Consider the following 21,999-nt stretch of genomic DNA (forward strand, 5'->3'; position numbering starts at 1 on the left):
AAATGTGTGCTGAATTCATTGGGCCACATCTTGAACCAGTCCACTCTAAAAATCAGAAGGTATGCAACATTCAGCAACTCACCTCTTGAAATTATGTCTGCATGGTACTTTGTTGTGCCATTTGCTCTGGGTGAGAATTGAATATCCTGTATGTCTGCATCTGATTTATTTTATCATGCCATAATGAAAGAGGCATTTTGATATATCACTTTGACTAATACCTGGAAGGTTTCCTACTAAATGAGACCTGTTGGACTACAATGACATGACTGAATGTGCTGTTAACTTCTCTTGTTGCCCAACGGCAGTTCAAACTGATCTGAGATAGCTGTACTACTACAAAGAAATGTGTTCCATGATACCTTCCCTGTGATTCATATCTAACAATCCAGAACAGAATTTAATAAGTCTTTGACAGCAGAAAAAAAAAAAAAATTCCCATGCCAGTAAGACAGAACTTTCAAACTTCTTTGCTTTTTGCTCTTAGACATTCACAAAAGAGCAAAACCTGGGAAGAAACCATACCAGATTGAAACACTCACTCAACTTACACTGGGAGTTTTAAAGACTTCCTGGGCTGTAATCTCTCCTTTGTACGACTTTATTCCTTTATAGAGATGGTCATGTCTAATAAAAAGGATTCACTGCTACTGCCACTCAGCTTTCTGAAGCTCCACGTGAAGCCATTCTCCATAATGCAGCTGCAAAGTTTCAGTATGTCAGCAGCTGCTTCTTGCTACACAGTATCTGTATATCTTGCATGTAAAAGAGCAGGTATTTATTCTATCCCACCAGTCTAAGGGCACATAAAATTTCCGACTGTCTTCTGACAAGAGTCCCACCCATGATTAAAGAACAAGGCTAATGATCTTATATCTCCTATTAGCTGTTGTTCAGATTAAGAGAGATATCACACAGAAGGGAAGAGTAGGATATAACCTTTGACATTCCATTTTTTTAAATAGGAGAGAAGAGTCACTAGCGATAGGTATTGTGTTAGTACTTAAATTGATGAGTGACTCCTACCAAAATAATTTAGGCTCCTATAGGTAGAAACAACATAAGATAGTAATTTTTTAAATGCACTTCATTTCTAGTAAAATTCTAGTAAAACAGTTCTAGTAAAAAAATTCAACAAGTATTCATTTTTGAAACACATGTAAGAGGGTATGCGAGAATATTTGCGCTATTTAATCAGACATCAGTTTTTATTGCATGCTATTCAAAGACCAAGAAATGTGTTTCATTTTCTTTGAAGATTGTAAAATAATGTAATCAGAGATAGTTGGATGGTAATTTTTAATTATTCATTCACCCCATACATATTTATGAAGCACCTACCACGTCGCGACATTTTGTAGCAGCCGCAAACATAGTAATAGTAAATCAAAGACACATACAATGAGAGACTTTCTACATTTAAATGTCTCAACAGCAGTTTGGCTCATTCCACTTTCTATACCCTATCTGCCTAATGCAAAGCCTTACACATTGAAGGCACTCATTTAATGTCTGTTGAATACATTTATGGAGTAATTACTAAAAGCAAAGCATTGGTTGATATTTGATAGGTAGATCTATGCAAGGAGAAGAAAGTGGCAACAGTAAAAGCATGAAGGAGGAAAGTAAAGGTTAAATTCAGACAACTCTGCAGAGTTTAATATGGCCAGAGCATGAACTCATGGAAGACAGCATTAGAAAAAATAAGTGGGAAGAAGAGTGTAATCAAATTATGGAACCTTAAATGCCAAGTGCTGAACTTTTCGTTCCTTCCACAGCAGTGAGTGAGTTTTCCTTGCTGAATTGTTCTGCAAGAAAATATCATCATTCTCTTTAGTCCCAAGTGCTTTGGTTGATGAGCACTTTGTTCTTGTCTACTTTCCATGGTTCTATTGACAGGAGAGTTACTGGGGAAGCTCCCTGACTCCTAAATTTTGATGCCCTTATGTGGAGGTTTCAGATTTACAACAGCAACACGGTCTTGAGCTGCACAAAGAGCCTTATCCCTTTTTACTCAAATTTGTATTAAATATTAATGTATTAAATATTAATTAAGTTTCCAATAAGATAAGAGTGGATACATCCTTCCATTTATATGTAATTTCAGAACAAATATGTGGCTGATGTGAAAACTGAAATCTAAAAGAAAGGGATTCCATAGTTTCTGTTAATAACTTTAAACTCTCACAATATAAGTAGTTATTTCTTTGTATCAAACATAAGTCTTATCAAAAAAGTATCTATTGAGCACTTACTATATGAAAGAGCCCAAACTAACCCCAGCTGGCAATAGACATGGAAGCAAATTCTCAAACTTCAGAAACTTTTAAAGACTAGTTAGGCACAAGAATCAGAGCACTCTCACTGAATCTATACCCGATCCCTGTTACCAGGACTAACTTGTGCCATAAGTTTATTTTTTTAATGAACATGTATACATATATCTGAAACTCAGTGAATAATACAAAATTTAATTTGATCTTCAAAAAAGTTAACTCTCTTATACTCTCTGCCTTAAAATTTGTCAATGATACACCATCATTTCATAATTCATTCAACAAATATCTATTGAGTATTTTATATGTTATACTATATATTATACTAGGTTATAGAAATAACAATTATTATATTGTCTATTTTATACTTTATAATAATATCATATATTCTATAATTACCACTAGAAATATCATAGAAATTAAAAATTAATTAAATGGTCCTTAGTTTAATAGTTAACAGAAAAACACACTCCATCATCTCTCAACTGGCAAGCCAGGCTCTGTTCTAGAAGCTTAAGTATTAAGTAATATTCATATGAACCAATCATGTAGTTATTATTATTAACCTCAGTTTATGGAGGAGAAAACAAATCTCTTCTATATTTCAAGACGTAGATCAAGATTTATCTTTATAGGAAAGTCTATCCTCTGGTAAACTCGTATGAGGTTTTCCCCATTTTCTAAAATCATTAAGTGAGGGGTCCCTTGGTGGCTCAATCAGTTATGTATCTGCCTTTAACTCAGGTTGTGATCCCAGAATCCTGGGATCGAGTACTGCATCAGGCCCCCTGCTAGGTGGGGAGCCTGGTTCTCCCTCTGCCTGCTCTGCCTGTTTGTGTTCCCTCTCTTGTGCTCTTTCTCTCTGTCAAATAAGTAAAGAAAATTCTTAAAAATAAATAAATAAAATCATGGAGTGATTTGTTTGACTCACTCATGGATTCCTTATTATAAGGTTCTTACTTATCTTTCAAATGCAAAGCCAATTTCAACTGAATATAGGGACACTTTATTATAAAACGTATTTGAAGACAATTTCAGGGGTTGAGAAAAAAATTATTTTGGAGACGTGGTTTCTTTGCCAAAATTTGGTATTTTGACAGGTCTTGATGGCTTATGAGGGAAAGTACAGCAGAACATCTGATTATAAAACTGTCCTGGAAAGTCTGGTCTGGGCATATGGTAAGAGCATTTTAAGATATTTATATTATCAAAAGGCAATGAGATTAAAATACAAAAGTGTATATGTAGTCAGAATTCTTCCATATGACTATTTCATTTGGCAAGTTATCTCTGCAATTGGCAAATGGGAATACTAATATGTACTTGTAAGAATTATATGAAAAATGTACACAAGACACCTGTATTAGTTCTTTTTTTTTTTTAAGATTTTATTTATTTGAGACATACATCACAGGTAAGCAGAGAGGCAGGCAGAGAGAGGAAGGGAAGCAGGCTTCCTGCTTCACAGAGAGCCCGATGCAGGGCTCGATCCCAGGACTCTGGGACCATAACCTGAGCCGATAGCAGAGCTTAACCCTTAAGCCTCTGAGCTTAACCCACTGAGCCACCCAGGTGCCCTGTATTAGTTCTTCTTCACCCCTATCTAGATTAGAAGTTATTGAGGAAAAAGAACATGACTTATACATATTTTCATATTTCTATGGGGGTTTAAATACTTTGCACCTTATGTGATCAATAAATACATGTGTGTGCATGTGAGTGGGGGTATATGTACTTAATCCCATTGAAGATATGTCATAGAAGAAAATTGATAATTAAAAGAAAAAGCACCACATATGTGAAAGGCTATGTAACTGCCTTCAGTTAGAAGCCTTTAAGCACAAGATTCACTATTAAACAGTTAACACTGGTTTAGTATAATTTCATGCATTTCTGCAAATAGGAGGAATGATACAACATCATTTCTCTTCCAAGATCTAATGGATTCTCTAACATTCTGCAGTTGCCAATATAATTTGCACTATAGATACATAAAATGAGTAATTTAGTTAGCAAATGTAGAAACGGTTATATAGGAAATTTCATTTGTTTAAAAATATTTAAGGGTCTATCATATACCCTGTGTTAGGTCCTTAGATTCAACAAACCCAAGATCTATGGTTCTTAGTTTCAAGGGGACTCTGGAACTGTGAGGAAAAGGAGGGAGGTCAGGGCTGAGTTCTCACCTCTTGGCTTGACCATTGCCCATTTGGAAGACACTGCCACTTGGCAAAGGGGAAGCAGGGTTTTGGTGAAAAAGGAAGTTGACTAGAGATTTAGTTTTGAATATATAATAGGTTTCAGTTTCCTATTATGTATCTAAGCAGAGCTACCAAGTAAACATCTGAAAAAATGAGACCAGAATATGGAAGGTGTTGGGGTTGGGAATAGGTATCTGAAAGTCTGCATAGAGATAATATTTGAATCTTGCTAACAGGTATAACTCCCAAGTCAGTTTGTTTTATGCAATGGAAAAATGAAAAGGAAATTTTAAAAAATAGCAGAAATACAAACTTGAAATGATTTTTCCCCTATCATGGCCCACTCACTAACTAAAAACCTAAAACAAGGGAAGAAAGCAGTGACAGCTGTATCTATTGGCAGGGGCCCTGCAGACTTTTGCTTAATTGCCAGAATTATTTACTTTATTCAAGTTTCTATGAGTTTAGAAGAAATACTTTTGGCTTTTGCTCAAAAATTCTTGCTGGAGGGGGAGGAGTCAAGATGGCGGAGAAGTAGCAAGCTGAGACTGCTTCAGCTAGCCGGAGATCAGCTAGATAGCTTATCTAAAGATTGCAAACACCTGAAAATCCATCGGCAGATCGAAGAGAAGAAGAACAGCAATTCTGGAAACAGAAAAACAACCACTTTCTGAAAGGTAGGACCGGCGGAGAAGTGAATCCAAAGCGACGGGAAGATAGACCCCGGGGGGAGGGGCCGGCTCCCGGCAAACAGCGGAGCAACCGTGCACAAAATCAGGACTTTTAAAAGTCTGTTCCGCTGAGGGACATCGCTCCAGAGGCTAAACCGGGGCGAAACCCACGCGGGGTCAGCGTGGCCTCAGGTCCCGCAGGGTCACAGAAGGATCGGGGGTGTCTGAGTGTCGCAGAGCTTGCAGGTATTGGAACGGGAAAGCCGGCTACAGAGACAGAGCCGACAGTAAGCTCGCAGCTCGGTGTTACCTTGAACCGGTCGCAGGCTCGGTGAGCTCGGAGTGCGGCCGGAGGTCAGGCAGACGGGAGTAACTGGGCGCTGTTCTCTGAGGGCGCACTGAGGAGTGGGGCCCTGGGCTCTCGGCTCCTCCAGGCCGGAGACCAGGAGGCCGCCACTTGTATTCCCGTCCTCCGGAACTCTACGGAAAGCGCTCAGGTAACAAAAGCTCCTGAAAGCAAACCCGAGCGGATTACTCACCCCGGCCCCGGGTAAGGGCAGTGTAATTCCGCCTGGGGCAAAGACACTTGAGAATCACTACACCAGGCCACTCCCCCAGAAGATCAACAAGAAATCCAGCCGAGACCAAGTTCACCTACCAAGGAGTGCGGTTTCAATACCAAGGAGAGCAGCAGAATTCCAGAGGAGGAGAAAGCCAAACACGGAACTCATGGCTTTTTTCCTGTGATTTTTTTTAGTCTTGCAGTTAATTTAATTTTTTCTTTTTCATTTTTTTTTTCTCGCCTTCGGGTAAAATTTTTTTTTTTTAACTGTTACCTTTTTCTTTTTTAACGATTTTTTACTAGTTTATCTAATATATATATATTTTCTTTTTTACATTTTTCTTAGGTGTTTTCTTTTTTTAAAAATTCTTTTCTTTTCTTTTCTTTTTTTTTCTTTTCTTTTTGTTTTTTTTTTTTCTTTCTTCCTTTTTGAACCTCTTTTTATCCCCTTTCTCCCCACTCATGATTTTGGATCTCTTCTAATTTGGTTAAAGCATATTTTCCTGGGGTTGTTGCCACCCTTTTAGTATTTTACTTGCCCCTTCATTTACTCTTATCTGGACAAAATGACAAGACATAAAAATTCAACACAAAAAAAAGAACAAGAGGCAGTACCGAAGGCTAGGGACCTAATCAATACAGACATCGGTAATATGTCAGATCTAGAGTTCAGAATGACAATTCTCAAGGTTCTAGCCGGGCTCGAAAAAGGCATGGAAGATATTAGAGAAACCCTCTCGAGAGATATAAAAGCCCTTTCTGGAGAAATAAAAGAACTAAAATCTAACCAAGGTGAAATCAAAAAAGCTATTAATGAGGTGCAATCAAAAATGGAGGCTCTAACTGCTAGGATAAATGAGGCAGAAGAAAGAATTAGTGATATAGAAGACCAAATGACAGAGAATAAAGAAGCTGAGCAAAAGAGGGACAAACAGCTACTGGACCACGAGGGGAGAATTCGAGAGATAAGTGACACCATAAGACGAAACAACATTAGAATAATTGGGATTCCAGAAGAAGAAGAAAGTGAGAGGGGAGCAGAAGGTATACTGGAGAGAATTATTGGGGAGAATTTCCCCAATATGGCAAAGGGAACGAGCATCAAAATTCAAGAGGTTCAGAGAACGCCCCTCAAAATCAATAAGAATAGGCCCACACCCCGTCACCTAATAGTAAAATTTACAAGTCTCAATGACAAAGAGAAAATCCTGAAAGCAGCCCGGGAAAAGAAGTCTGTAACATACAATGGTAAAAATATTAGATTGGCAGCTGACTTATCCACAGAGACCTGGCAGGCCAGAAAGAGCTGGCATGATATTTTCAGAGCACTAAACGAGAAAAACATGCAGCCAAGAATACTATATCCAGCTAGGCTATCATTGAAAATAGAAGGAGAGATTAAAAGCTTCCAGGACAAACAACAACTGAAAGAATTTGCAAATACCAAACCAGCTCTACAGGAAATATTGAAAGGGGTCCTCTAAGCAAAGAGAGAGCCTACAAGTGGTAGATCAGAAAGGAACAGAGACCATATACAGTAACAGTCACCTTACAGGCAATACAATGGCACTAAATTCATATCTCTCAATACTTACCCTGAATGTGAATGGGCTAAATGCCCCTGTCAAAAGACACAGGGTATCAGAATGGATAAAAAAACAAAACCCATCTATATGTTGCCTCCAAGAAACACATTTTAAGCCCGAAGACACCTCCAGATTTAAAGTGAGGGGGTGGAAAAGAATTTGCCATGCTAATGGACATCAGAAGAAAGCAGGAGTGGCAATCCTTATATCAGATCAATTAGATTTTAAGCCAAAGACTATAATAAGAGATGAGGAAGGACACTATATCATACTCAAAGGGTCTGTCCAACAAGAAGATTTAACAATTTTAAATATCTATGCCCCCAATGTGGGAGCAGCCAACTATATAAACCAATTAATAACAAAATCAAAGAAACACATCAACAATAATACAATAATAGTAGGGGACTTTAACACTCCCCTCACTGAAATGGACAGGTCATCCAAGCAAAAGATCAGCAAGGAAATAAAGGCCTTAAACGACACACTGGACCAGATGGACATCACAGATATATTCAGAACATTTCATCCCAAAGCAACAGAATACACATTCTTCTCTAGTGCACATGGAACATTCTCCAGAATAGATCACATCCTCGGTCCTAAATCAGGACTCAACCGGTATCAAAAGATTGGGATCATTCCCTGCATATTTTCAGACCACAATGCTCTAAAGCTAGAACTCAACCACAAAAGGAAGTTTGGAAAGAACCCAAATACATGGAGACTAAACAGTATCCTTCTAAAGAATGAATGGGTCAACCGGGAAATTAAAGAAGAATTGAAAAAAATCATGGAAACAAATGATAATGAAAATACAACGGTTCAAAATCTGTGGGACACAACAAAGGCAGTCCTGAGAGGAAAATATATAGCGGTACAAGCCTTTCTCAAGAAACAAGAAAGGTCTCAGGTACACAACCTAACCCTACACCTAAAGGAGCTGGAGAAAGAACAAGAAAGAAACCCTAAGCCCAGCAGGAGAAGAGAAATCATAAAGATCAGAGCAGAAATCAATGAAATAGAAACCAAAGAAACAATAGAACAAATCAACGAAACTAGGAGCTGGTTCTTTGAAAGAATTAATAAAATTGATAAACCCCTGGCCCGACTTATCAAAAAGAAAAGAGAAAGGACCCAAATAAATAAAATCATGAATGAAAGAGGAGAGATCACAACTAACACCAAAGAAATACAAACTATTATAAGAACATACTATGAGCAACTCTACGGCAATAAATTTGACAATCTGGAAGAAATGGATGCATTCCTAGAAACATATAAACTACCACAACTGAACCATGAAGAAATAGAAAGCCTGAACAGACCCATAACCAGTAAGGAGATTGAAACAGTCATTAAAAATCTCCAAACAAACAAAAGCCCAGGGCCAGACAGCTTCCCGGGGGAATTCTACCAAACATTTAAAGAAGAACTAATTCCTATTCTCCTGAAACTGTTCCAAAAAATAGAAATGGAAGGAAAACTTCCAAACTCATTTTATGAAGCCAGCATCACCTTGATCCCAAAACCAGACAAGGATCCCACCAAAAAAGAGAGCTATAGACCGATATCCTTGATGAACACAGATGCGAAAATACTCAACAAAATACTAGCCAATAGGATTCAACAGTACATTAAAAAGATTATTCACCACGACCAAGTGGGATTTATTCCAGGGCTGCAAGGTTGGTTCAACATCCGCAAATCAGTCAGTGTGATACAACACATCAATAAAAGAAAGAACAAGAACCATATGATACTCTCAATAGATGCTGAAAAAGCATTTGACAAAGTACAACATCCCTTCCTGATCAAAACTCTTCAAAGTATAGGGATAGAGGGCACATACCTCAATATCATCAAAGCCATCTATGAAAAACCCACCGCAAATATCATTCTCAATGGAGAAAAACTGAAAGCTTTTCCTCTAAGGTCAGGAACACGGCAGGGATGTCCATTATCACCACTGCTATTCAACATCGTACTAGAGGTCCTAGCCTCAGCAATCAGACAACAAAAGGAAATTAAAGGCATCCAAATCGGCAAAGAAGAAGTCAAATTATCACTCTTCGCAGATGATATGATACTATATGTGGAAAACCCAAAAGACTCCACTCCAAAACCGCTAGAACTTATACAGGAATTCAGTAAAGTGTCAGGATATAAAATCAATGCACAGAAATCAGTTGCATTTCTCTACACCAACAGCAAGACAGAAGAAAGAGATATTAAGGAGTCAATCCCATTTACAATTGCATCCAAAACCATAAGATACCTAGGAATAAACCTAACCAAAGAGACACAGAATCTATACTCAGAAAACTATAAAATACTCATGAAAGAAATTGAGGAAGACACAAAGAAATGGAAAAATGTTCCATGCTCCTGGATTGGAAAAATAAATATTGTGAAAATGTCTATGCTACCTAAAGCAATCTACACATTTAATGCAATTCCTATCAAAGTACCATCCATCTTTTTCAAAGAAATGGAACAAATAATGCTAAAATTTATATGGAACCAGAAAAGACCTCGAATAGCCAAAGGGATATTGAAAAAGAATGCCAACGTTGGTGGCATCACAATTCCGGACTTCAAGCTCTATTACAAAGCTGTCATCATCAAGACAGCATGGTACTGGCACAAAAACAGACACATAGATCAATGGAACAGAATAGAGAGCCCAGAAACAGACCCTCAAATCTATGGTCAACTAATCTTCGACAAAGCAGGAAAGAATGTCCAATGGAAAAAAGACAGCCTTTTCAATAAATGGTGCTGGGAAAATTGGACAGCCACATGCAGAAAAATGAAATTGGACCATTTCCTTACACCACACACAAAAATAGACTCAAAATGGATGAAGGACCTCAATGTATGAAAGGAATCCATCAAAATCCTTGAGGAGAACACGGGCAGCAACCTCTTCGACCTCTGCCGCAGCAACATCTTCCTAGGAACAACGCAAAAGGCAAGGGAAGCAAGGGAAAAAATGAACTACTGGGATTTCATCAAGATCAAAAGCTTTTGCACAGCAAAGGAAACAGTTAACAAAATCAAAAGACAACTGACAGAATGGGAGAAGATATTTGCAAACGACATATCAGATAAAGGACTAGTGTCCAGAATCTATAAAGAACTTAGCAAACTCAACACCCAAAGAACAAATAATCCAATCAAGAAATGGGCAGAGGACATGAACAGACATTTCTGCAAAGAAGACATCCAGATGGCGAACAGACACATGAAAAAGTGCTCCATATCACTCGGCAACAGGGAAATACAAATCAAAACCACAATGAGATATCACCTCACACCAGTCAGAATGGCTAAAATCAACAAGTCAGGAAATGACAGATGCTGGCGAGGATGCGGAGAAAGGGGAACCCTCCTACACTGTTGGTGGGAATGCAAGCTGGTGCAGCCACTCTGGAAAACAGCATGGAGGTTCCTCAAAATGTTGAAAATAGAACTGCCCTATGACCCAGCAATTGCACTATTGGGTATTTACCCTAAAGATACAAATGTAGTGATCCAAAGGGACACATGCACCCGAATGTTTATAGCAGCAATGTCCACAATAGCCAAACTATGGAAAGCACCTAGATGTCCATCAACAGATGAATGGATCAAGAAGATGTGGTATATATACACAATGGAATACTATGCAGCCATCAAAAGAAATGAAATCTTGCCATTTGCAACAACATGGATGGAACTAGAGCGTATCATGCTTAGCGAAATAAGTCAAGCAGAGAAAGACAACTATCATATGATCTCCCTGATATGAGGAAGTGGTGATGCAACATGGAGGCTTAAGTGGGTAGAAGAAGAATAAATGAAACAAGATGGGATTGGGAGGGAGACAAACCATAAGTGACTCTTAATCTCACAAAACAAACTGAGGGTTGCCGAGGGGAGGGGGTTTGGGAGAAGGGGTTGGGATTATGGACATTGGGGAGGGCATGTGATTTGGTGAGTGCTGTGAAGTGTGTAAACCTGGTGATTCACAGACCTGTACCCCTGGGGATAAAAATATATGTTTATAAAAAATAAAAAAATTATAGTATGTTTAAAAAAAAAAATTCTTGCTGAATTAAAACAGATTTTTAAAAATCTTGCTTGGTGTTTCAAAGATTTAAGGAATATCACTACTGTAGTTTCAGTTTCTTAAAGTTGTTAGAAAGTCATAGGTTTGAGAATGCAGTAACTCAGCCTTATTTTTGTGAGCTAATTTTGAATGCATAAGACTTATTAAGGTTATTAAAAGACTTTTATTCTTGTTCAATAAAGTATCAGGGTTGAATTCAATATATCCATATTTCTATCCCCAAATCCTAAATCATTGACATTTTAAGCAATTTTTATTTAGCTTGAAAATTAAACTTCTTTCAAGACTATATAGAAATGATATAAAGACCTCCACAGTTGGGGGGCCTGGGTGGCTCAGCAGGTTAATAAGTCTCTGCCTTCAGTTCAGGTCATGATCTCAGGGTCCTGGGATCGAGCCCTGCATTGGCTCTGTGCTTGGCAGGGAGCCTGCTTCCTCCTTTCTCTGCCTGCCTGCTTGTGATCTCGCTCTCTCTCTCTCAAAAAAATAAATAAAATCTTAAAAAATAAAAAAAAAGATCTCCACAGTTAAGGTGGAAAAAAAAAAAGGTTAGGCAATTAATTACCCCCACCCTTCTGTAACCCTCAGTTTGTTTCCAGGAAACATATATATTATTTTATAAAGCTGAAAACCCCCATTGATCACAGCATCTTTAGGGCATACATAGTGGCATAATTTTTTTAACCTATAAGCTCAGCTACACTGTAGTTATGTCCTTCCTGCCACCTTCTACTAATTGCATCTGTCTAATCTTTGCATCCTTTATCTTCAGACAGGCCTAATGCGAAGAGGCAACTTCTCAGTGTTACATCTTTAACTTTATCAGCCAGCTGGTTTTTTGACTAGGACTAAGCTGCAGATAGAGCACAAACTCTTGAGATATGGCTACAGTATGGAAGAGTTCAATTTATTCTTTCATTAAACAAGTATTTTAGCAAATTTTCTTTTTTTAAACATTTTATTTATTTATTTGAGAGAGAGAAAGCATGAGTTGGGGGAGAGGCAGAGGAAGAGGGAGAAGAGGACTCACTGCTGACAGTGAGCCCGACGTGGGGCTCGATCCCAGCACCTGGGATCATGACCTGAGCCGAAGGCAAACATTTAACTGATGGAGCCACCCAGACAGCCTTAGCAAATTTTCATGCAAAGCTGAAAAGGTAGAATATTCAACATTATCAACATACCAGTTCTTCCCAACTTGATCAATAGATTGAATACAATCCTAATCAAATTCCCAGCAAGTTATCTATGTTATTTTGTTGTTGACAAACCATTTCTAAAGTTTAGATGGAGAGGTAACAGAACCAGAATCAACAACACAATATTAAAGGAGAATAACAAAGGCAGAGGGCTGACACTACCTGACTTCAAGACTTACTGTAATGCTATAGTAAACAAGATAGAGTGATACTGGCAAAAGAAAAATAGATCAATGGAACAGAATAGAGAGCTCAAAAATAGATCCACTTAAATATAGTCAACTGATCTTTGACAAAGGAGCAAAGGCAGTACAATGGAGCAAAGATCACCTTTTCAACAAATGTTCCTGGAACAAAATATGACTTTAGACATGGACTTTACACTCTTCAGAAAATAGATCACAAATCTAAATGTAAAATGTAAAACTGCAAAACTAGAAAGTAATGTAGGAAAAACCTAGGTGACATTGTGTACATACAACACCAAAAGCATAAAGGCACATTCCATGGAGAAAATAATTAATAAACTGGACTTCATTAAAATTAAAAGCTCCTGCTCTGCAAAAGACTGTATCAAGAGAACTAAAAAGCAAGTCACAGAATGGGAGAAAATATCTGCAAAAGATATATTTGAGGGGCACCTGGGTGGCTCAGTGGGTTAAGCTCTCTGCTCAGCAGGGAGCCTGCTTTCCTCTCTCTCTCTCTCTCTGCCTGCCTCTCTGCCTACTTGTGATCTTTCTCTGTCAAATAAATAAATAAAATCTTTTAAAAAAAAGATATATTTGATAAAGAACTAGTATCTAAAATATACAAAAAACTCTTAAAACTCAACAAGAAAACAACCCAATTAAAAAACGGCAAAAGATCTGAATAGACACATCATCACTGAAGATATACAGATGGCAAATAAGCATATGAAAAGACGTTCAATATCACATGTCACTGGGGAATTGCAAACCAAAACAAAAAATATCACTACACATCTATTAGAATGGCTCAAATCCAGAACACTGGCAACACCAAACGCTGGTGAGGAGCCTGGAACAACTGGAAATCTTCAGTCCTCGTGGGAATGCAAAAATGGTAGAGCTACTTCCAAAGACAGGTTGATAATTTCTTACAAAATTAAACATACCTATAGCATCTGATCCAGCCTTCACTCTCCCAACAGACGACTTCAGGATTAGTCCAGGATCTTTATCACTCTTAGAATTTACAATGGATATATTTGTTTTTGACTTTTATTGATAATTTTTGTGAAGTTTTAGGGATTGATATCCCGTGAGTAGTGCTCCCGTAAAAGAAATTACTTATTTGTTGAACACCTACTACATTCCAGATACTGGACAGATATATTTTACATATATTTTACCTTCAAAATAACCTAGAGGTAACTGCTTTTCATCTCAATCAACAAATCAAGAAAATGAAGTTAAGCAGTTAACACTACTTGCCAATGATAATATATGATGGTCCTTGGATCCTAACATCTTCGTCCACAGCACAGTGCTCATTTTCATTTTTCTCATCATTGGAATATACATATAACAGTTCAACTCTGCCAGGGTATCTGACAAGCTCTCTACATGAATTCCCTCTCCTAATACCGTCATAATGCACTGCAATGGTTAATATAATTATCCACGTGAGGGCATATTTTCAGAGAGATTGAGTATATTTCTTTTGTTATTGTGGTAAAATATGTATATCACAATATTTACCATTTTAACCATTTTTAACTGTACAGTTCTGTGGCATTAAGAATACTCACATTGTGGTGCAATCATCGCCACAATTCATCTCAGATCTTTTTAATATTCTCAAACTGAAGTTACAGTGCCTTTTAATAATAGGAATATGATATGGTCCTCCTCTATTTATGGCCAACTAAATTTAAAATAATAATAATTATAATTATAATGATAATAAAATGTGTTATTATGTGTTAAAATGTGGTCCACAAGGTTCTGCTTTGTCTAATTCCTGCTTGTCTATCACAGGCTTTTCTATGTCTGACTCATGGATTTCTCAGAGTGGAACCTAAACATTCCTTAGAGAAGCTGTCTCTCAATCCACAAGTGAAATAATGGTTTTCCTATTGCACTTTCATAGTTCCCTGTGCCTTTCCCTCATTGTAAGTATTGCATTTTATGGTTAAATAATTATCAATGCATGATGCCCCCATTGGTCTATAAGCTTCAAAAGGGAAAACTCCAGAATCTATCACATGCCTTTATATAGGAAATGTTGAATTAACACTTTTTAAATCCTTGAATGGATAAATTAACAAATGCCTTGAGAGTATAATTATTTCATTGACCTAAAATAATAATTATGTAATACTGTACCATACCTGAAGAGATAAACTGAAGAGACTGAATAAAGAAGAAAGAACATACCTGTTGTCCCGTTCCCTTTCCTCAATCACATTCTAATTGTACAGTCATATTTAACTGTCTTGGTAATTTCATTTTGTTTTAAATCACTCATGGCATCCACTATCTGTCTTTCCCTCTTCACATTGTGGCTAAAATCCACTCAATGAGGGTCAGTGATTCCAATTACAAGTCTAGCCACTTCTCACCAACTTTTTAACCAACTTTTAAAGAATCTCCCTAGTTTATTTGTAAATAAATTACGTGAACAGATGGAAAGTGAATTTGCTGAGATAGCAGATTGAACCCTTACAGATAATAACTTGAGAAGGCAATGTTCAATGCTTTAAGTTTTTATAGCTCCATTCAAAATACTTTTAAGGATTTGAAATGACTGGCTCCATGAAGAAACTGCTCTGCTGCTCCAGGACTGTATACTTACAGGCATGCTATTGTAGGGTAAAGTGAGAGGCAGTTGGGGAGTGAGGCTTGTTCTTTGTCCACAAGAGTGGGCATCTCTCACATTGTTCAACTTTGCTTTGTTTGTATAGAGCTAGCCATCTGGCAAGACTCCTACTCTGTATACTGAACCAATAAAGTGCTCCTGTAGACATTGTACTTGCTGTCTTCCCTAACAATAAAGAAATAGAAATGTGCAAAGAAAATCGCTGGCAAAAGAACAAATAAACAAACATACACAAGCATATTTGTTTATTTTTCATTTAAGCACATTTCTTTAAATATCTAATCTTTAGTCTACAATAAATAATCACAAGTTAAGATAGAAAACCATGACCCAATCTATTCCTATGTTTCTTAGAAACCATGGATGACTAAGTTGCAACTTGAATTGTGTCTTCAATATTGTCTTTTAACACTCAAAATACTGTTTTCTAAAATTTAAACTAATGTATCTATAAAGAGTCTTTTTTTATAATGTGTAGTTATTTAACAGATTCCTATGGAAAAGTAATAACTGATTTTTTTGAATGTGGATTCTTTTAAAAATATGAATACATTAAGGAAATTGATAATACAACCACATTGCTTTCAAATATAAAAAGTCTATAATAGAGAATAAGAACATTTAAATCATTATGAAGTAAAGTTAATCAGAATATAAATAAGGCTTAAATTTGTCACCACGAATTGAGACTAATTATTCCATCCTTTTATGGCTATAAACTCTTTCTGATAATCTAATGAAAGCTATTTAACATCATCTCCAAATTATGCAAACTCACACACAACATTTGATAGATACTATGTGAAGACTATGAACTAGTTTTAAAGTTCTGTATGGACAGTTCCCATGGCTGTGCAGTCCCAGTTTATCAAGTGCTTATCAAGTGCTTTCCATGGAACCTGAAACATGGAAAACAGCCACCGAATATCTCTTAAATACATGAATTCAGCATTACTCTGGAGGCTTATGTAAATAAAGTACAAAATGAAGTAAAAACTCAGATTTTAAACAATTAGGAAAGAGGAGGCAAAACTATTATTTGCTTACTATGTGATTATATACAAGAATAGGAAAGAAAATGGATTTAAATGAAATACGAAAATTAAGAGCAAAGTGGCTATACAGAAGATAAATATAAACCAAACAATGGCTTTCTTATGTATTAACAATACTTAAAAATAAGAAAAATAAAGCCCTTATGTACAACCGTAAACACAATTGCTGAGTAGTACTCTGAATAGTGTGAAAAAAATTTTAAAAACTGTAATTATTTATTGATATATCTAAAAGCAGCATTGAAAAATTGGAGAAATACAGCTTTTCCTTGGTAAAAAGACTCAATATTATTAATTTTTCCAAAGCATCATACTTGCAATCAAAATAGAAATGGGATCTCTCTAAACTTGACAGAATAGGTCTCAATTTCATTTGAGGATAAAAATTGGTGAAAATGACATTAAGAACATTTTGAAACAAATAAGAGCTCATGATAGAAACACACTTATCACTAACTACTTTAATGTATTTAATCCTCACAGTAAACCTCTGAGCCAAATGACATAAATATCTCAATTTTACAGATAAATTAAAAAACAAATATGTAAAGTAATTTTACCCAAGGTCATATAGTTAATTAGTTTGGATGCTGGGATTTATACCCAAACAGTTCAGCCCTAGAGTTCAGGTGCTTGAAAACTGTGCCAAATTCTTTCCCAAGACTAATAAAATGAGAAAAATCCCAGCAGATAGAAAACCATAAAATAAAGCTCCATAAATTAAAGTGTGATGCTTGGGGCACCTGGGTGGCTCAGTCATTAGGCATCTGCCTTTGACTCAGGTCATGATCCCAGTATCCTGGGTTTCAACTGCATCAGGCTCCCTGCTCAGCGGGAAGCCTGCTTCTCCTTCTCCCACTCCCCCTGCTTGTGTTCGCTCTCTCGCTGGGTCTCTCTCTGCCAAGTAAATAAATAAGATCTTTCCAGAAATAAATAAAGTGTGATGTTCTTCCAAGAATAAACAGATTCCATAATAGGTAACATTTCCTGGGCATTTACTATGTGCCATACACTTTAGATATATATTATGTTGTTTACCCCTCACAATTATGCTGTGATACAGACTTTTTCTTTGTGTTCATTTCAGAGATGACATAACTGAGGCACATAGATTAAGCAATTTGCCAAAGATAAGGATGTTATTACAAAGGGGAACTAAGATTTGAACCCAATCAATATAAACTGAGATGAATTAAAGGTTGAAATGTAAAAAATCAAACCCACTAAAGAAAAACAAATAGGAAAAGGAAAAAACATATACCAATCTTTGAATAAAAGAAAACACAAAGGAGAATTTTTAAATTGGATATCCTAAAAATTATTAGTGAATTTAAAAGTTAAAATATAAACTGGGAAAACTTCAAAAAGATTATAGACATAGCTATACAGAGCTTGAAGCAACAGATGTGAAAAATATACTAAGATCACAATAGATAAATTGATAAAAGACATGATTAGATACATGAAAGAAAAAAATTAATGATTAAAAAATAAACCAAAAAATGCAAGTTTTAAGAAATACTTAAGAAATTTTAACAAAATAGCATTTTAAGAAATGCTATTGATTTTTACAGCATTAAAATTAATATTCATTGACAGTATGGATGCAATTATTAATATTTTCTAATATCACTACAAGTAGCAGTAACCAAGACAATCTTTTGAGAAAATAATTTGGTAATATGCATTAGAGGTTTTTAAAAAGCTCAGATATTTTGATACAGTGATTCTCCATAAGAATGTTATTCTAATAAAATAACTGTAGTTATTTATGTTATAATTAAGTAAAATGATAAATTATCAGGGAGGCTTTAAAATTATGCATCATAATAATCAAAATCATAATCACAAAAAACTTTACTTTTATGTAAAAAAGCAGGACTAAATAAAATAGATTATAACCTCAAAAATGCAAGGTATACAATAGGTTCTCAACTGAATAGAAGGTAGGAAGGGATAGAGAAGAGGGGAAAAAATATTGGCAGTAAAACTTTAAGAAAAAGTTTTAGAAATACATCAAGGCTTACAATAAATTACAATAAATATAAATGGGTTAAACTGGGACGCCTGGGTGGCTCAGTTGGTTAAGCAGCTGCCTTCGGCTCAGGTCATGATCCCAGCGTCCTGGGATCGAGTCCCACATCAGGCTAATTGCTCGGCAGGGAGTCTGCTTCTCCCTCTGCCTGCCATTCTGTCTGCCTGTGTTCGCGCTCTCTCTCTCTCTGACAAATAAATAAAAAAAAATCTTAAAATAAATAAATAAACAAATAAATAAATAAATAAATGTGTTAAACTAATTTATCTTCTAGAGGACAGAATTTCAGAACTGAAAAAAAAAACTTTACAAGTTTTTAGGTAGCATTACTGCGTATTTAGAAGAAATAAAATTGTGAAGTAATAATACCAAATTATTATTTGGTATAGATTTGGTAAATATATTTGGTAAATATAGATTATTTCTGTGTGGCATTATGGGTGATCTCTGTTATCTTCTTTATATTTTCTACAATCCAAATTGTCCTGTGATTAAAGATACATTAATAGAAAGTAATTAAAGCAAAAATTAAGATGATTTTATTTTTATGTTTTTGTGTATTTTATAAATTGATTATTTTGACAAAATATCATTATAGGTTTACAATTTTATCCTTGCCAAAATAAATAACAGAATATGTAGACGTATCAGTGCAACATAAATAAAACTATTTTTAAAATTAAGCTCTATAAGTGACCCAATAACAGATTACCTCTGGGTAAAGCTTTAATAGATTATTTCCTATTTTCTACATCAGAACATGCTACTGCTACACTTTTTTGTTGCAGGATAGAAGATAGCTTTGTTGGGGATTTTATCCTCAAACCGTATTTCACAGCAGCATCCTTAAAGCCAGAGTATTTTTTTGTGTCTGTGGAGAATGCTTAAAAACATCTTTCTTCTCTTGTGAAGAAACAGTGTGAATTGGGCCAGCAGGCAGTTGCAAAGGAAGAAAAAAGGAATATCAATTCTATAATCACTAGAATTCTCTTATTTGCTTTGGAACACTATGATGTCTATGCTTTAAGTTTGGGGAAATGTAGTTGCATTTTTTTCAGTCATATGATTTCAGTAATACTTTTAATTGTCAAGATTTGAACTGGAAAAGAACAGATACTATAACTGTATCATCCTTATTTTCTCAAGACCAGAAATAATTAGCAAGTGAATCTAAGAATACCTCTAACTTAGAAGATCAGACTTCTCATTAAATGAGTCATTCTCTACCTTGATGAAAATACCTGGACACTTTTAAAATACACCCATGTCCAGGTTGAAAACTCCAGTTATTCTGTCTGGAGTGATGATTAAAAACTCCTCAGGTGATGGTCACTTATGGCCTGAATTGAAAACCATTGCATTATTAGTGTTCCCAGTACTGTCTTTGTTTCCCTCACAGTATTGTAGCAAGTAAGTGATAGCTAAAGTTTCTGGAATAAATTAATAAAAGATGATCTTCAGGAATATCTTTTTTTTTTAAAGATTTTATTTATTTATTTGACACAAGGAAAGAGATTACAAGTAGGCAGTAGAGGCAGGCAGGGAGAGGGGAGGAAGAGCCTGATGTGGGGCTCGATCCCAGGACCGAAGGCAGAGGCTTTAACCCACTGAGCCACCCAGGTGCCCCAATCTTCAGGAATATCTTAAATATACTAATTTATATATCAGTTTGCTATAATGAGTCAAATGTAAAGTTTAAATAATGATACCATACAAACCCAAAATGAAAAGTCAAAACCTTTAAAATGAATTTTACTATAAACTATGGTACTTATACTAAATAATGACATTGTTAAAAAGGATTTTATATGTACAGGTGTGTTGATATTTATATTTCCTTCAGAAATGTGTGTATATCACATGGGCTTATTGAAGGCAGAATACTATTTTGAGCTGTAACATACCATGAAAGTGACACAGACATGAAGGATGAGCAACAGGTGAAAAAAAATCACATAAGTATGTGTCCTTATGTGACCATAGGGCTAGTCCCTATGGGCATAGAAGAGGGAATAAATAGTTTTCATATCACTCAGTTTTCTGTGTTACACATTCCAGACAGTATATAAAGAATTCTCTGAGATCCGAAAGCAAAAATAATCTAGTACATATACCATCTATTTTCAGTCTTCACAGCTTTCTAATTATCTACTTTAATTATTCTTAATGACGTGTTTCTTCTTGTCTGTAATGTCTTCATTGTTTTTTGTTTAAAGATTTTATTTATTTGAGGGGCGCCTGGGTGGCTCAGTTGGTTAAGCAACTGCCTTCAGCTCAGGTCATGATCCTGGAGTCCCAGGATTGAGTCCCGCATCAGGCTCCTAGCTCCATTGGGGATCTGTGTCTCCCTCTGACCTTCTCCTCGCTCATGTTGTCTCTCACTGTCTCTCTCTCAAACAAATCTTTAAAAAAAAAGATTTTATTTATTTGAGAGATTAAAGATTTTATTTATTTATTTGAGAGAGAGCACAGAGGCAGAGTGAGATCGAGTAGCAGACTCTCTGCTATGCAGGGAAGCCCGATGCCAGGCTCCATCTTAGGAGCCTGAGACCATGACCAGAGCTGAAGGCAGATACTTAACTTACTGAGCCACCCAGGCACCCTCTGTGTAACAGTCTTTGAATCAAATTTTAAAAAGGCACAAATAAACTGATGAGATTCATCTAACCCATATGTCTAAAGTAATCAGAATGATCACTAATAGAATTTAAATTATTTCAAAATGCTTGCTTGTTCAACTTTTTCTGTAAATATCTGTCTGTATGTCTACTTGCCTGATACTTAGTTCTTTTGTTTACTTATCCAATCATAATCAAGGTTAATTCTTGGAAAGTTGAGAAGTGATCCAAATTTATCTTGGGTTATTTTTGCTCCACTTCTATGTATCTTTCTTGTCCCTGTGCCCTTTCTCTCTTACCACCCGATGCCAATTGTAATAAGGCTCCTATCTCCTATCTTTCTCTCCCCCCCAAAATTATTTTCTAATCATTCACAGTAAGTTATAAATGCCATAAAAATCATTTTACAGAGCGGTGTGAACAAGAAGGGGCAAGAATGTCCCCTGACCAGCTAAAGCCCATGCACCACTGCACAACCCGTCCAGGGCTTAAGTCCTGCTGCTGTTGCCCAAGAGTAAGGCTGAAGGGGATGCTAAAGGAGGTAAAACCAAGATGAAGGATGAGCCATTAAGAAGATCTGCAAGGTTATCTGCTAAACATGCTCCTCCAAAGCCAAAGTCCTGCAAAGAAGGGTGAGAAGGCACCCAAAGGGAGAAAGGGGAAAGTTGATGCTGGCGAGGATGGGAATAACCCTGCAGGAAACAGAGATGCCACAACAGACCAAGCAGAGAATGCTGAAGGAGCTGAAGGTGCTGGAGATGCCAAGTGAAGTGTGTGCATTTTCGATAACTGTGTACTTCTGGTGACTGTGCACTTCAAAATACTGTTTTTAGTCAAGTTT

General features: G+C 36.3%; 1 protein-coding gene and 1 pseudogene across 3 annotated transcripts in view; one reads left to right on the forward strand and one right to left on the reverse strand.

The window, feature by feature from the left end:
• The window catches only part of CNTN1 (contactin 1), a 354,959-nt gene that overhangs the window by 167,509 nt on the left and 165,451 nt on the right, over positions 1–21,999 (reverse strand). The window lies entirely within an intron of this gene.
• LOC131839779 (non-histone chromosomal protein HMG-17-like) lies at positions 618–21,951 on the forward strand (annotated as a pseudogene).

This window comes from Mustela lutreola, chromosome 8 (assembly GCF_030435805.1).
Source record: "Mustela lutreola isolate mMusLut2 chromosome 8, mMusLut2.pri, whole genome shotgun sequence".
In the NCBI taxonomy this organism is placed as follows: domain Eukaryota; kingdom Metazoa; phylum Chordata; class Mammalia; order Carnivora; family Mustelidae; genus Mustela; species Mustela lutreola.